The sequence below is a fragment of the Pangasianodon hypophthalmus genome, chromosome 21 (genome assembly GCF_027358585.1).
Source record: "Pangasianodon hypophthalmus isolate fPanHyp1 chromosome 21, fPanHyp1.pri, whole genome shotgun sequence".
In the NCBI taxonomy this organism is placed as follows: domain Eukaryota; kingdom Metazoa; phylum Chordata; class Actinopteri; order Siluriformes; family Pangasiidae; genus Pangasianodon; species Pangasianodon hypophthalmus.
In genome coordinates this window covers 1440742-1456616 of record NC_069730.1, presented here as the reverse complement: position 1 = coordinate 1456616, position 15875 = coordinate 1440742, and positions in this window count along the sequence as shown.

Genomic DNA, 15875 nt, shown 5'->3' with positions numbered 1-15875 from the left:
GAGATTGTTTAGGGAGGTGTGCGGGCCACAGTCGATCATACGTTTAAAGAGTGCATCACAAAAGATTTAATGTTTATCACCACACTTAATATTCCTGCTAAACAAAAATCTCAAATTCACACATTTGCTTCATGTTATCACGGCCGCAACCTTCCATCTTTCCCTGTTGGTTTAACAGCAGAATCCAGTCACCGTATTTCCCACATTTATCAAATGCATGACATTAATGAAGAGCATGTGAACGTGTGGGATAAGGGGGAGGAGGCGCGATATTATTCAGCACATAGAGCTTCACAAGATGTACCATTTCCTGCTAAAGGTCTTCACAGAAGCTTCCGCTGGGACTTTATTAATTGTGGTACATTTCTGCGCTCTAGCAAGCAGGTCCTCACCATTTGCCGTTTGCTCTCTTGATCATCTCATTTTTTGCAGCGGCAGCAGCAGGAGCAGGGTTTGGAGTGGCACCCGGAGAGCTGACTAGCATGTCTCAGTGATGGTTTAATTGTGAGAAGGTGAGTTTTTTTTGTCAGCCTCAGAGGATCTAACCAGTGGTCCCTCTTGAGCTGGGTGGTCTGAACAGCTTTAATCGACAGTCTCCTGGGGAAGTAGAGTGATGACAGGTGGGCTGATATTGAAGATGGCAGCCGAGAAACAAACAAACACTTTGTTTAATTATCTGCTGTGTGAAAGAGCATGACTGAGTCAATATGGAGCTTGTCATTTCACATCTGCTGCTCGAGTTCGAGTTAAGCTTGCAACGAATCTCATCAGGTCACACTGAAGAAAGTGACCGAAAGGAATGACAAACCATCCAATGGTGTAACATACAGTAATGAGAACATTATTCCATAAACATTGTCTGAATATGCAGGTGAACAGATGGAGATCACATGGACAAATAATCAGCAAAAAATGGAACAAATGAGCAAGAGCTGAGACCCAAAAATACAGCATGGACACTATGGAATTTAAAATAAGGCTTAGCAATGCTAAATCCACTGGTTAGTGTTCGATCTGTTAGTAAAATGAATTCTGTCAGGAAAACTCTGAAAGATTTTGGGATTTGCTTTCTCTGGTAGAAAAACGCTTTCGCAAACTGTTTTCAGAGCAACTTAAGTCCAAAATTTACATTAACTTTTATCAGAGAAAGTTATGTTCAATGTTCAGAGTCGGGTTACGCACATGCTTAAGTTGATTTCCTGGATTTTATGCAAATGACTTACATGTAGTTTACATGCTATTATAGTCCTCACAGTCGAACAAAATATAACAGTATAAAAAGTCCTCGGGATTATGTAAGACTGTACAGATGCTATCAACTTTCCTTTAGGTGGACGGAGCCAGAGCTGTAATTAGCCTATAATTTCTAATAATTAGGTACTAATTCCACATATTGCTTCTAAGTACTAAAATAACTTTCGTTAAGCAAAACACTCTTCAGGCCTGGCCTAACAATTACCATCAGAGCCACTATTACAGCCTCTTTAGACGGTTAAAACATGGCTGACCTTGATTAAATCTAGTGCACTAAAATTTCCCATGATGTATGGTTGCTGTCCTGCGCTGGCCTCATTATCACCATGCCTGCGTAGCCTATATACCATTTCCTCCCTGTGGTGAGCTCTTCATTTTACTGTCCACTCGTCCAAAATAAGCCTGTGAGCATTTTATTCTACTTCATATCCAGCCCAGTTTTTCAACCTTCCTGAAATAATAAAACATGAATTTACCCCAGACTTCAAGGCAAAAATGAGGATAGTGTGAATAATGAAGGAAAACCGAGTGGAGAGACTGCAATTGGTAAATTAGCATGTACGCTTCTTGACTCAAAAGTGCATATAAAGTAAAGTGACTTGTCCTTGGCACCAGTAGTTGTAGTGTTTGTGTTCTTTCTTTAAAGTCATGTCAGCATTCTAGCTAGCTAGCTCATTAGATAACTGGATAGATAGATAACTGGCTTTACATACTAGCTAGCTTACCACCTAGCTAGAATGCTAGTGAGAGTAAAGAGTAATAAAGGTATATCACCTGCCACATATAGACGTATCGTTTCTATAGTAACAACTTTCACAGGGATTTGTATGGTAGATGTACCACATATAATATGGTGAAGTTTTCTGTAAGGATTATTTTTGTATGTTTAACATTTATGGAAGGAGTCTCCAGTGTCAGCACTTTGTAACAGTCAGAGGTGAAGCTGTAACTTTTTTTGTAAGTTTTATAACATCTTCAGGACAGAGGAGTTTACGCTTTGCAGTTTCTTGGTAATGTGACAAACTGCATACTTTTTTTCTTATTAAGTTCAAGATAGAATAAAGAGAGGCTTGTGAGGGAACGACTGTGTATAGCTGCTATAACGTAAGTGAGAACAGGAACTAGCTTGTGGACATTCCACAACATTAAATGGATAAAAAGTTTCGTAAATGCTTACGTTTATAATCAGATACAAAGAATGTCGTGTTGTAGTTTAATATAAGTTGTATTCATTAGTAAATTGTTCCTGACACCAACACTATAAAAAACTAACACTATAAACACAAGAATATTTGGCAACTATGACGTTCCTAATCAAAACTCACCATCTGAAATGACCACATTGTTCATTCGTAGCTAAGCTTCTCAATAATAAAGCTTTAAACAGCATCCAGACTCCATATTGTCGGCTCCAAAATGGCTCCTTCTGCTCATTTTGCCCTCCTTTTCTCTTTTATTGCAGCAATTGGATGGTGGAAAAAGCACCCATTGTTCGTTCTGAGTGCAAACCGGTTGATAAACAAGCTCGGCACTAGCGCACTGTCCACATCTTACAAAGGGCACAGAGGTCCCTGAAAGTAATTACCCTCACAGAGAGCACAGAAAGGCCGCATGTCATCCGTGGGCCAGTAATGAAATGGGCAATTATGTAGTTCATTATTTTTAATGCAGGCTGCCGTGTTGAACAGGGGCGTGGAAAATCGCCCGGCGTTTGGCGCTGTGCTATAAAAGCAGTCATCAAAGGCGGCGTGGGAAATTAGGGCGTAAAAGCTAGGTCTGTGTTGTAACGGTTTGATTCTCCGAGCAATTTATACGAGCGGGATCAAATGCGTTTGACATTGCAGGACTCGTCCAAGGTCTTTTTCTGTGGTAACGAGCACAGCTGAGAGAGAGAGAGAGAGAGACAGAGAGAGAGAGACAGAGAGAGAGAGAGAGAGAGAGACAGGCAGGCTCTGAGCTGTAGCATCCTGGTAAGCCTGAGCAGTATATACACACAGACACACACACACACACACACACATTATGAATGTGCAAACAGTATTTGACAAACAGGATCAATTCTACTGTCAGGTAAATAAAGTGGTGCAGAGAGAGTGTGTATCTCTATGAGCGACGTCTCTGTACACAATCTAATGTTTAAAGATTCATTTAAAGCAGTGAATCATTTTATATGATACGTGATTCAGTACTAAATTGTTTTTTTAAACAGGCCACACCTCCTTCACTCAAATTGACAGGCAGCGAGACCACGCCTCCTTCACTGAGTGACACATACACAGGCCACACCCCCTTCACTAGAACTGCTTTTGACACTAACAGTTAGGATAATTTGTGTGATCTTGTGGTACTTGCAATGCAATTCCTTTCAGTAATTAACTGTAAAAGTGTGTGTGTGTGTGTGAGTGTGTGTGTGTGTGTGTGTGTGTGTGTGTGTGTGTTGATGTAGAAGACAAGCAAAAGAAGGTGGTTACAGGTGGGAAAGCAAACAAATGAAAATAACCTGCTAGGGGTACAAAATGTGTTACATTAATGTCACAAAACACACCGATGACCTGCCGCCGACACACACACACACACACACACACACACACACACCTCACAAAGCTTTTCATTAAAGCTATACTCATGTATGTCATTTTTTAAAAATTTATAACAGAAATGACAGCAATAAAAATTAAATATTTTACATTTTTTGCTTCAATTAATCTTAGTTAGCTTGTTAGCATGACTTACATTAGCAGCCTAACTAGCATTAAACACCAACTTATAGTTACCTGTAGATAACATTAGCTAAGTTGTTTAGCATGCTAGTGTTGGTGTTAGTAGCTAACATTAATGTTAGGAGAAAGTTTGTTGTTGTTATGTAATTATGTGTAAATTGGCTAGTGTAAGTTTAGCACTTAGGTGTGTTAGCTAGCTAATTTCGGCTTAGCTTTTATTTTGATAGAATAGCTTACCTTCAGCCAATCAGATGCTTCGTACGGATAAGCAGACGCTTCACATGGTCAGTCTGCAGATTGTCCACTGAAGCTGAATAACCTCTGTCTCGTCCGTATGGACTGACAGCAGCAAGTCACATGTGGGAGGTCAAACGGCACACACACACACACACACACACACACACACACACATTTCCTCTGTGATTGACAAAGGCTGCATATTTCACACTTCATGTAGCTCTGACCATCATGTTAGCCTCGCTTGATGCTAATCCCTTGACCCTGCAGCCTGACCCTCACCTCCACGTCCACTGCTGTGTATCTGAGAGAGGACTTTACAGAGAAATATATTAATATATATGAAAATAATAAATCTGAAATGCAAAATCATCTGCGGTTTTTATTCTCACCACCATTTCGGCTTTAGATTTATTCATAGCTTCTTCAAAATTTCCCCAAACAGCGCTGTTGAATTCTGGATTTATGAAATGATTATTAAACTTATAAGATTTACAAATTCACACTGTAATTTATTCATAATGATTAAATATAATGATCAAATATAATGATCAATCAGTCAACTTATTGCAGTTATTATTAGACATAGAGAAACAAGCGCTGAATGACAGATTATTCGAACTTGCTGTTAGTGTTATAATGTATTATAAACACGAAATAATTCACAAAGCACAATATACATCACTATAACGTGTAATAGGTTTTCAATTATATAAATATTTGTGTGTGTGTGTGTGTTTTAGAATGATGTGTAACGTGTTATGAATGCATAAGCAGGAGTTATGAACATGTTCCGTGTTCATCAGTTTTCAAAGGAAGTTTTTTTTTTTTGCCATTTAACTTTTATTTTGTTATTTTCACACACACCTGAGATTTTTACACGGGAATGTGGATAAAGTTTGCACATGCAGGACTTGAACCCAACGCCATCACTCACTCACACCTACGCTAATTGCCGCTTTAATTCTGCGCACTGCTCGGACTGCCAACGTTCTTAAACGGAAATTAACATTTTTTTTATTCTAGCGTCTAAAGACACCAACAAGCTAATGGAGTGGTGTAAGTGGTGCGTGATTAGTGTTGATGTAGGTGCTTATTAAAGAGGCAGGTCTTTTCATTCCACCACTTATCCTCCTATGGTTCTGCGCTGGTCTCAAGCATGCGCTTTTACCTTTACTGACTGCCAGTTTATGGTCAAATTGGTGGTTCTGGATACGTTCTGTAACTATGTAATTGTGATTTGCTGTGTAATTTGTGTGAGGTGCAGCCGTGTAGAGCGACTTATACAAACACGGCTGCTCGTGTGAGTCATGGTGCTTAATTGTTCTTTGCGTCTAACAGCACTTTCACATACACTGTGTTTAATGTGTTTGAATGGAACCCTGGTGCGTTCCCCCCTCGGCGTAGTACTTTAGGCAGCAGTCATTATCACGCTGGAGAGCGTTAAAGCGAGGTGGTCTCAATACGATTCCAACTAAACTCCAGTGAGAAAGTGATTCGACTCTGAATCGACTCAACTGCAGGAAGTGAATCAAACATGTCATGTAGAGAAAGAAACAGAGAAACAGAAAGAGCGACACACAGGCAGAGTGAGCCAGAGACACAGAAAGAGAAACAGTAAGAATGACACATCAATAGAGACAAAGACACAGACGGACAGACAGAGAGATAAAGAGAGTGACTGAGAGAGGAAAGGGGGAAATAAGAGACAGAGGCAGAGAAAGAGATACAGACAGAGAGAGAGACAGAGATACATAGTGAGAGAAAGGGAGAGACAAAGAGAGAAGACAGACAGAGAGAGACAGATGGAGAACGAGGGACATACAGAAAGAGAGAGAGAGAGAGATACATAGTGAGAGAAAGGGAGAGACAAAGAGAGAAGACAGAAAGAATGACAGACAGAGAGAGGCACAGAGATGGAAAACAAGGGACACACAAAAAGAGAGAGAGAGAGAGAGACAGCAGGTAAATTGAACACGACAGTCACAGGTCTGTGTTTCCCCTGAGCCGTGGAGAGATTCCTTCTATGGAGAAGAAAGAGAAGCATCGCACACTTCAAAGCTGTAATGACTAGGCAGCTGCAGACACACACACACACACACACACACACCATCACTGGGCAAACAGTCATGATCTGAGAGATCCAGGAAAAGCCCCAGCTGCTTCCTTCACATCTCCAATCTAAATAACTCCATACACTCGAGAGCAGGAGAACTTTCACACATCCTGCACTGGAGACTCGGATAATTATGATTTAATTAATTACAGCTGCTGATCAGAGGGACAGCCTCGGCGCACGCTGGGCTTCATTCTCACACCTCGCACAAATCTTTAGCTCTAAAAGGTTAAAGGTGCACTGGGGAGAATCTGGACTCGAGAGGTTAAAAGATTAACTACAAAAACAAATGATTTGTTGACTCCTTGCTGGTTCCTTGTTGACTCCTTGCTGTCTCCTTGCTGACTCCTTGTTGACTCCTTGTTGACTCCTTGCTGATTCCTTGCTGATTCCTTGTTGACTCCTTGCTGATTTCTTGTTGACTCCTTGTTGACTCCTTGCTGATTCCTTGCTGATTCCTTGTTGACTCCTTGCTGATTTCTTGTTGACTCCTTGCTGATTCCTTGTTGACTCCTTGCTGATTTCTTGTTGACTCCTTGCTGATTCCTTGTTGACTCCTTGTTGACTTCTTGACTCCACCTCCCATTCATGGTTCATTTACGTTAGTTCCATATCTTTCCATCATTTCATCCTCCTCAGCTAATTATGACAATTTCTGCAAAAACCATTGACACTCCATTTAACTTTCTGATGTGCTGACATGATCACTGATTAAGCACCATTCCAGTTTTTAACATGAATGATCTCACTTCCTGTCTATGTCGGGAAAAAAATGTATATATTTAAAAAAAAAAAACAGCATGTATTAGTGATTGAGATTCTGTTCTTTCCAGTGACTCAGATCATTTGGCTCAGCTTATCATTAAGAGTTGACTCCCACATGACTCATTTCTATTTCGTTGAAGTTTTTGTGAAATGTTTCACGTCATGCACGTCATACACAATTCGTCACGTGATTTTTAATGACTCATTTTCATGTTTTTACACAATTAATATTATTTCACATGTGATTTTTGCACATGATTCATTTATAATTTTACATGTGATTTTATACAAGATTCATTTTTCACTTGATTTGAACACAATTCATTTATTTTCATGTCTGATTTTTATACAAGATGAATTTTCACATGATCTTTACACAATTAATTAATTTTCACATATGATTTTTACAAATGACATTTTTCACATATAATTTTATGATTCATTTAGTTTTGCGTGTTCATTTTTTTCGTAAAAGTAACGTGGTTTAATTTTCACATGATCGCGTGTGTACTTGAGTTTGCGTGTGCGTAACATGGCGAAATGCAACTTCACACTCACATGCCGTATATGAGGTGGGGTTTTTTTGTTGTTATGATCACATTTCACACGTGATCATAAGTTTTTCCACATGAGATTATGTGAGTAATATGCGCTCATGTGTTGAATTACTGTAGTAATGCTGAATGGATTTGATGATGTATTCAATCCCAGAAATAAAACATTTACATTTTCCCACCGCGTGTTAAACTCCCACATCTGATTTTACATAAGTTTGACTCAGGAACACGAGCGAGTGCTCCTTCTCAGTGGATAAGCTGAATATACGTGCACATGAATATACTGCTGAGTTTGCCTGTTTGTATAATTCACTCTTTTCCTCTGTCAGGTTCGCATGGTTTATTTTCAGACCTTGGCTCTGCTCTCATACGCTCCTCAAGAGAGAGTTTTCCCACAGGCACAGGCTGTGATTGTCGCAGCCGGATGATGGATGGCACCGGAGCGACGTGGGGAAGTGATGTATTGCTGGAGTGTGGAGGTGTAGGCAGCAGCTCCAGGAAGTTTATCGCACCCAGGTGCTGTATACAGAAGCGCAGTAAAGACAATGAAAGCATATTTCACATGCTGAAGTGTGTATACCTGGGGATTCCTGAATATTGCACAGAAAAGAAAATGAAAGGCTGGGGAAGAAAAAAAGATTCTGAGTGTTAAATATTTCTGTGATCTTGGGAAGAGCAGCGCGCTTCGCTCGGAGCAGAGATGAGGCGGTACACTGAGAGCGGGTTTGATGTGAGTAATAAAACACTCTGTGACATGCTGTTGCGGGAAAATAGGAAAAGTAACTTTCACCACTCTGAAGTTGATTATTTTTATTTTCTTATAACAGCACAGAGTGTTTTATTCCTCTTATACCACAGCAATATGCCAATGACTACGATGTTTTATTCATTCAACATTTATGGAAGGAGTCTCCAGTGCCAGCGCTTTGTAACTTTTATCTTCAGGACAGAGGAGTTTACATGTTTTTTCTGTTTCTCGGTAACATCACAAGCTGTGTTTGTTTCTCTTATTAACTTCAAGAAAGAGAAAAAAAATTGAGGCTGGTGAGGGAACGGCAGTTTATAGCTGCTATAACGTAAGGAAGAATAGGAACTAACTTCCTAAATGTAACTATAAATGGATAAAAAGTATGATGTCATTCTTTAATCAATTAAAATGATAATCATTGCCAAATTGCTGGAGTATAAGAGGAATAAAACACTTCTGGTCATGCTGTTAGAGGAAATTAATCAACTGTGGTAACAGTAACTCTGCTTCATCACCCCACTGCTCATTGATTATTTTCCTATAAAAGCACAACATGGAGTGCTTTATTCCTTATTTGTTGCTTTAAACATCCATATGAGAGTTATTTTTGTCTTAGCACAGTTTGGTGTCACTCGGCCCCCAATCCTGAAGCCCCGCCTCCAAAAGCTGGGACAAATTGTAAAAATGTGTTGGAAGTGTTTAATATAAATGTGTGTTTATAAAAAAAACTTTATTCACCTTGTAAGTTTAGCGCAAAAGTCTTCAGTAACTAAACATGCCATGTTTGATCGTCTACAGTGACGTGTCTCTAAAATGATTTAAGATAAAATAGAACGAAAAGCGGAAAAACATCCTGGCCTGACTGAATGTGTTTTCTAAAAGACTCTGATCTTTTAGATTTTAATTAGTTCTCATTTATCCTGGTGCTTAAACCATAAAATATGAGAATCTAAATTGCTTTTTTTTTTTTGCAATCCAAATACATATTTACGTGTATTATCCTTTTATTTATTTATTTTGTTCCAGTATCCAGTACAGATGTCGGTGAAGTGAAGCACAAAACATTGTCTTTGGAAGTCAACCAGCAGAAATGGCGAAGAAGAAAACTGTCTGCAGCACAAGCGTGAGACTTAATGGCGCATCGTAATTGATCTCTTTATTACGAACATGCTGCAGTTTGCACTCGGTTTGAGAGCTGCGAATAAAAGAGAGTTATTTCTTCTCCTCTCCACCCCGCCGTGACTCAGGTGGCAGCTCGGCGTCTGCGCTTCCCGCTCGAGCGCTTGCTTTGGAAAATTAGCTGCTTTGTAAACAGATCTTTTCAGAAAATTGAGCCTCATTTCTGTCATGCTGTTTATTCAGCTGTGTGCAAGAAAGATGGAAGATGGAAATGGTCTGGAAGACGCTTCGAGTTTTTTCAAGGTTAAAGCATTCACGATGACCCAGATGATTGAAAACCTTGACAAACCAGAAGGTCTTTCTGATTTTTACAAATTAATCTGTCTTAAATAACCAAAAAAGCACATTGTTGTTCAAGTGCGTAAATGGCTGCAAAAGCACACAGAGCTCCTGAGAACATTTCAGCAAGAGCACTTAACCTCTATTACACAAAACTGGTCGAACAGACATCCGCAGAAACAGAAGCTAATGGAGGGCAAAGAGGCCAGTCAGGAGAATTGGTGTATTGTGTGTTGGGCGGGGCTTTGTTTTATTTTTAAAAAGAATTTGAAAGACTATAATTTAGGCAGACCTTTAAATCCTGCAATGATTTCAGTTAAAATGGACTCAATTGGTCCTCGAACAAAAGACTTCACAGTTTCCTGTGATTTGGATTTGAAGAGTATCCCAAGAAACTCTGTACACTGGAACTTTGGAAACAAAAAAGAGATGGAAAGATTTGAATGTTTGAAACCATTGAATTCTTAAGTATTAAATTTAAATGCCATTGAAATATATTACTTCCATAAATCCATACTGACTTCTTTGACGTAGCTAGCTAGCATCGCTACGAGGCAGCGTGACAGGAGGAGCCACTACAGTGCTGCTTGTTGGAGATGTATTGTATGTAGTGAACTGCATTAGCGCAGTGGATTTTATTCTCAGTTACAAATGGAAATGAATCTTCTTAATGAAGCACAGACTCGATATAATGGAAGCCGTCAGTCCATTATTCGCTCCTCAAAATGGCAGCGATGATGCAGTGTGACGTCATGAAACAATTCAAAATACTATGAAATGCTGAAAAATATTTACAAAAGTTCACATCCCGCTCTTTGACTGTGATATAAATATTCTTCAAGAATTTGACTGACATTGACTCTTTAACTCTCTCTTTAACTGATTACATTATCATTTTCCTCATTTAAAAACATGATGGGATTCAAGTGCTCTGGGGTGCCAATAGTTTTGTTCAGCAAGCTAAAGAGGCGATGTTCATGTCATATTTGGCGACAGTGATGTGGGAGGAAATTTATGAGCACATCACACCTGTGCGCTTTGATTCGAATTGCTGATGAGACATTAGGTTTCCATGGTTACGCTCTACACGTGCCTGCCTTGAAACAAGATGCAAGTGGTTCAGTCACATCTAATCAAATCTTTATGACTTTATATTTATTTATATATATATATATATATATATATATATATATATATATATATATATATATGTGTGTGTGTGTGTGTGTGTGTGTGTGTGTTTATATAAATATATAAACAAATCCAATCCTTGAGGATTAAGATGAAAAGTTTTCTTTTTCTGTCTTTAGATTGATCATGCAGGGAACATCTAACCCGAGAACGTCCATCATTTATGTGCTGAAGAGTAGACATGCTCTCTGTCTCTCTCTCTTTCTCACACACACACACACACACACACACACACACACACACACACACACTTGGGTGTTCTCCAGTGACCGTCTGTCAGTGTGGACGATGCCAAATTTGATATGGCACATTCAGGTCAACACACACACACACACACACACACACACAGTCCATTTCCTGTTTCTAAAAGAAACATCCTCCTGTCCATCATGGCTTTGGGGCTTTTATCGAAGGAAGTAGGCATGAATAATATGTGAATGTGATTCGATTTTAATTATAAAAGCGGAGAACATCTGGAAAACCTGTTTAGCAGCAAACAACATGCACAGTGGTGTACAGATGTATCCGCTGATAACAGGCTCCAATAATTTTTTTGTAATGTTTATGCAAATTAGCTTGCTTCGGGAAAATAATGAAAATGCAAGAGAATAAAATTGAGTTTTTGGTTTCTTGGTGTTCATTAGCTACAATAATTTACCAAGAAATTGCACAATACCTAGTTTTAGCCTGAGAGGCTCCGCCCACAGACCATCTCAAATCTTTTGTACACTTTTCTAGCCACAAGCTTCAGGATCATGAAGGCTGCAATCTGCACTTATGAATCACTTTTTAAAGAGACCTCAGATATTTTAATAATCTCAACTTCTCGAGGTCTCAAGCTCAGAAAATCAAATTAATCATGTGTGTAACCCGATTCTGAATACACGTAACGTTTTCTGTGTAAAATACTGACAAAGGTGTGTGGTTGCTCGTCTGCTGTCAGTCAGACATCCTCGTTAAGGGAATGTAGGTGTTTCTTAGCAAGGTTTATTACTTAAACATCTCTAGAGAAAGATAGACGTCTCGCTTGTTAGACTACACAACGTGTGTTCTAGGTTTCAGTAGAGAAATGTAATACAGTACGATTGTACTGTACTACATCTAGCTGTCTAGCTAGCTGAACATATGACCTGTTAGCTACTTGATGTTGTGCTAGCATGCCACCACAAAACACGTTGCTCGTTTGATGCTTTTCTGTATCATAAGTGAAAAAATCTTGAATCTAGTCAAATTTCCCCTTGAGATTAAGAACACCTATCTGTAGACCTTTTCTTTCCCAAGTATTTAAAGTTCTTGGGTTTGTCCATCATTCTAACCCTGGGCCTGAGCTCAGTGTGTGTGTGTGTGTGTGTGTATGGGTGTGTGGGTGTGTGTGGGCAGCCGACTGCGTTCAACACATTGATTTTTGACGCAGTGGACAAACAAAGCTTTCATCCTCGGCTTTATCCCTGCGCTGCTGCTGCTCAGCTCTCTCTAAAGTACACCGCGTACTTTTAAGTGGTTTTTAAATAAACTCTGATTGATGTGTGTATGAATATGTGTTGCATTGGAACAGAACAACGAACTGGCACCTGTTACTCAAATCTCCGGTTTGAGCACAATTCCATTAATTTTATTCAGCAGAAGATTTTAAAACAAAGCTATTTATAAGTGAAGCACACACAGAGCTGAGACACTGAAGATTTTAGGATCTGAAATTTGAACCCACAACCCATTTAACCTCCAAATTAGATGCTGAGCTGACACCACAGCTCCTTTTCATTATGTTAGTTTATTTTTTTTCACACTGCTCAATTAAATATTTGAGGGTGAGCCAAATGAAAACCTTATATTTTTTATTCTGCATTGTTTATTGCAAAAAGGTGTATCATTTTTCTACACCTCCATTTCATTCAATTCTAATTCGTGTCTCACTTTTAGGGGTTTCATGTGACTCACCCTCGTATATGATTCACTGTCTTAAAGATATTTTGATAAATTAATTTCTAAGACAAATGTAAAAAGTCAAAGAGCATGTGCAAATTTATTTCTGTAAATGTATTCCTGTATTTTTTATGAGTAGCTTTTATTAAAAATGAAAAAGTTCCCTGAAACAACTCATTTTCATGTAGAAGCAGTAAAGAGTTTGGTTTATTTGGGATTTTTAAGAAATGTCTCTTGGGTGAATCTTCCTCATGAATCTGGTTGAGAAAATGCTGAAAGTGCAAAATGAATATGATATAGGTTTCATTAAATATGTTTCTTAGTCACTGCCTAATTCCATATGTGTTATTTCATAGTGTTAATATTCTAAAATAGTAAAAAAAAAATAAATAAATAAACATTAAGGAAGGAATAAAAACTCAAAGGAGTGGTGTAATGAATTGTTATAGTTGATTATTTTCCTATAACAGCACGACACAAAGTGTTTTATTCCTCTTATTCCACAGCAATTTACCATTTACAGTTTTTATTAATGAAAAACTACAGGTCATACTTTTTATCCATTTATAGTTACATTTAGTGTCAGGGAATGTCTGTGAAACAAGTTAGTTTGTGTTCCCTCTTACATCATAGCAGCTATAAACAGTCGTTCCCTCACCAGCCTCTCTTTATTCTCTTAAAAAAACACAGCTTGTCACGTTACTGAGACACAGTAAACTCCTGAAGACGTCAGAAAATGTCAGATGATTTTTTTTAAATCTCTGAGAATGAGCTGTTACTATAGAAACGATAATGTATTAGAACAAGCACATTAATATAAAGCTGTGAAAGGAGCTGCATGACTGTCAGAGCTGCTGTTATAGAAAATTAATCTTCTGACCAATCAGAATCAAGAATTCAACATTGCCGTGTTTAAGAAGGAGGTCTGTTACTAAGCCTGTAGAAAGCATACAAAATTCTTTGTATTCTAGCATTTCTAGCATTAAAATGGCTGTTTTTTTTTTAATTAAGCACACTATTAAGTACACTAGATGCAATTTTGGGCAGTGGTGGCTCAACTGTTAAGGCTCTGGGTTACTGATCAGAAGGTCAGGGGTTAAAGCCCCAGCACAGCCAAGCTGCCACTGTTGGGCCCTTGAGCAGGGCCCTTAATCCTCTCTGCTCTAGCGGCGCTGCATCGTGGCTGACCCTGTGATTTGACCCCAGCTTGCTAATAATCTGGGATATGCGAAGAAAAGAATTTCACTCTGCTGTAATGTACGTGTGATAAATAAAGGCAGCTTCTAATTTGGCACATGTTTTTCCTCTTCCTCGTCTCATGAGCAGAGCTTGCTGTATGATGGAAAGGAGAAAAATGTGAAAGATTAGATTTACCGTCACGGCAGGCCTGAATGAAGCTTTATGCCAGAATGTGACGTGAATTTGCATGAATGACTCATATACAGCGTGTATGTGAGTGTGTGTGTGTGTGTGTGTGTGTGTGTGTTGCATCTCATGTCATTCACATAATCAGCTTTACTACTATACAGCTGTAATATTATACATATTTACACATTATAAATGCGAGCGAGTGTTTATTCACACGCCTCGCGGGCTCTTCATTTTCAGAAACGTGACGCTCATCAGCATTCACCTCTCAGAGTTTGAGCAGTCACTTCTGCCGTTCTTTCAGCTCTCCCGGTCATGAGAGCCAACCTCCTCTGAATACTGATTCAGAAAATGCTAATGAGCGTCCCATAAGCGTGCCTTTGTCCTGTCATTAAGATTGTGTGCAGCAACAAGGCGCTGCTCTGTGTGCTTTTTTATCATTTTTTTAATGTATTTATTTTTTATGAATTCACTGTTCCCCGAGGAGCCGCTATAGGACGAGGCCCGTTATTGTGTTTTGACCACTGAGCTGATAGAAGTTGATGGTTATGAATCATGAATATAAACAACTTTATGAAAGTCTGGGGCCATTTTTCACAGAAACATTTCATTAAAGCGGAGGACGGACGAGACGGAGTGCTGGGTGAAGGTTAATTTAATAGAATAAGATTACACCCAGGCAGTGTAGGCCATAACGCTGTCATTTCGTCTCTGAGAGGATTCTGTTTACTTCCTGTTTATCTCCTGCTCTGCCCTGGACACACCCACTGAATGCTTACATTAGAATTAGTCTTGCTCTGTATGATCAAATTCAGGAACCACAGATGACAAAAATGTTCACTTTACTTCCAGTTTTCTTTTATATTTTCCTTTATAACTTTCACAGTTTCACAATATGTAAAGAAGGGTGTTGATTAATTTTCTATAACAGCAGCTCTGACAGTAGTGCAACTGCAAATCCCAAGTTTATATTAATGTTATCGTTTCTATAGTAACAGCTCATTCATTTAAAAAGCATGTGCAATCATTGATATGGTGAAGATTTCCATAAGGATTATTTAGTTATTAACATTTATAGAAGGAGTCTCCAGTGTCAGCACTTTGTAACAATCTGAGGTAAGGCTGTAACTTTATTTATTTATCTATTTATTTATTTATTTATTTTTGTATTCTTAACTTGAAGAGAGGAAAAAGAGAGAGGCTGGTAATTTGTCTAATGTCCAGCAGGGGGCTTGTAACATTACACACTGCTCCTTTAAGAAGCGTACACTTTACTGTGCACTTTTCTGCACAACAAATGAATGCTTATGGGTAGATATTATATATAATATCTAAAATATCAATAAATGTAAAATTAATAGAGAAAGCCATAATAGAAGCAGTTAAAATGCTGATTGTAGTGCTTCTAGTGAGTTATATGTAAACAAGCTTTTCGAAGGCTTTCTTCTTCCTCTGTGATGACTTGAATCCCTCCATAGATATCGATCATATGTTAATTTTATCAACTCCAGCTCGCATGTTGTTACATAACCAAGCTA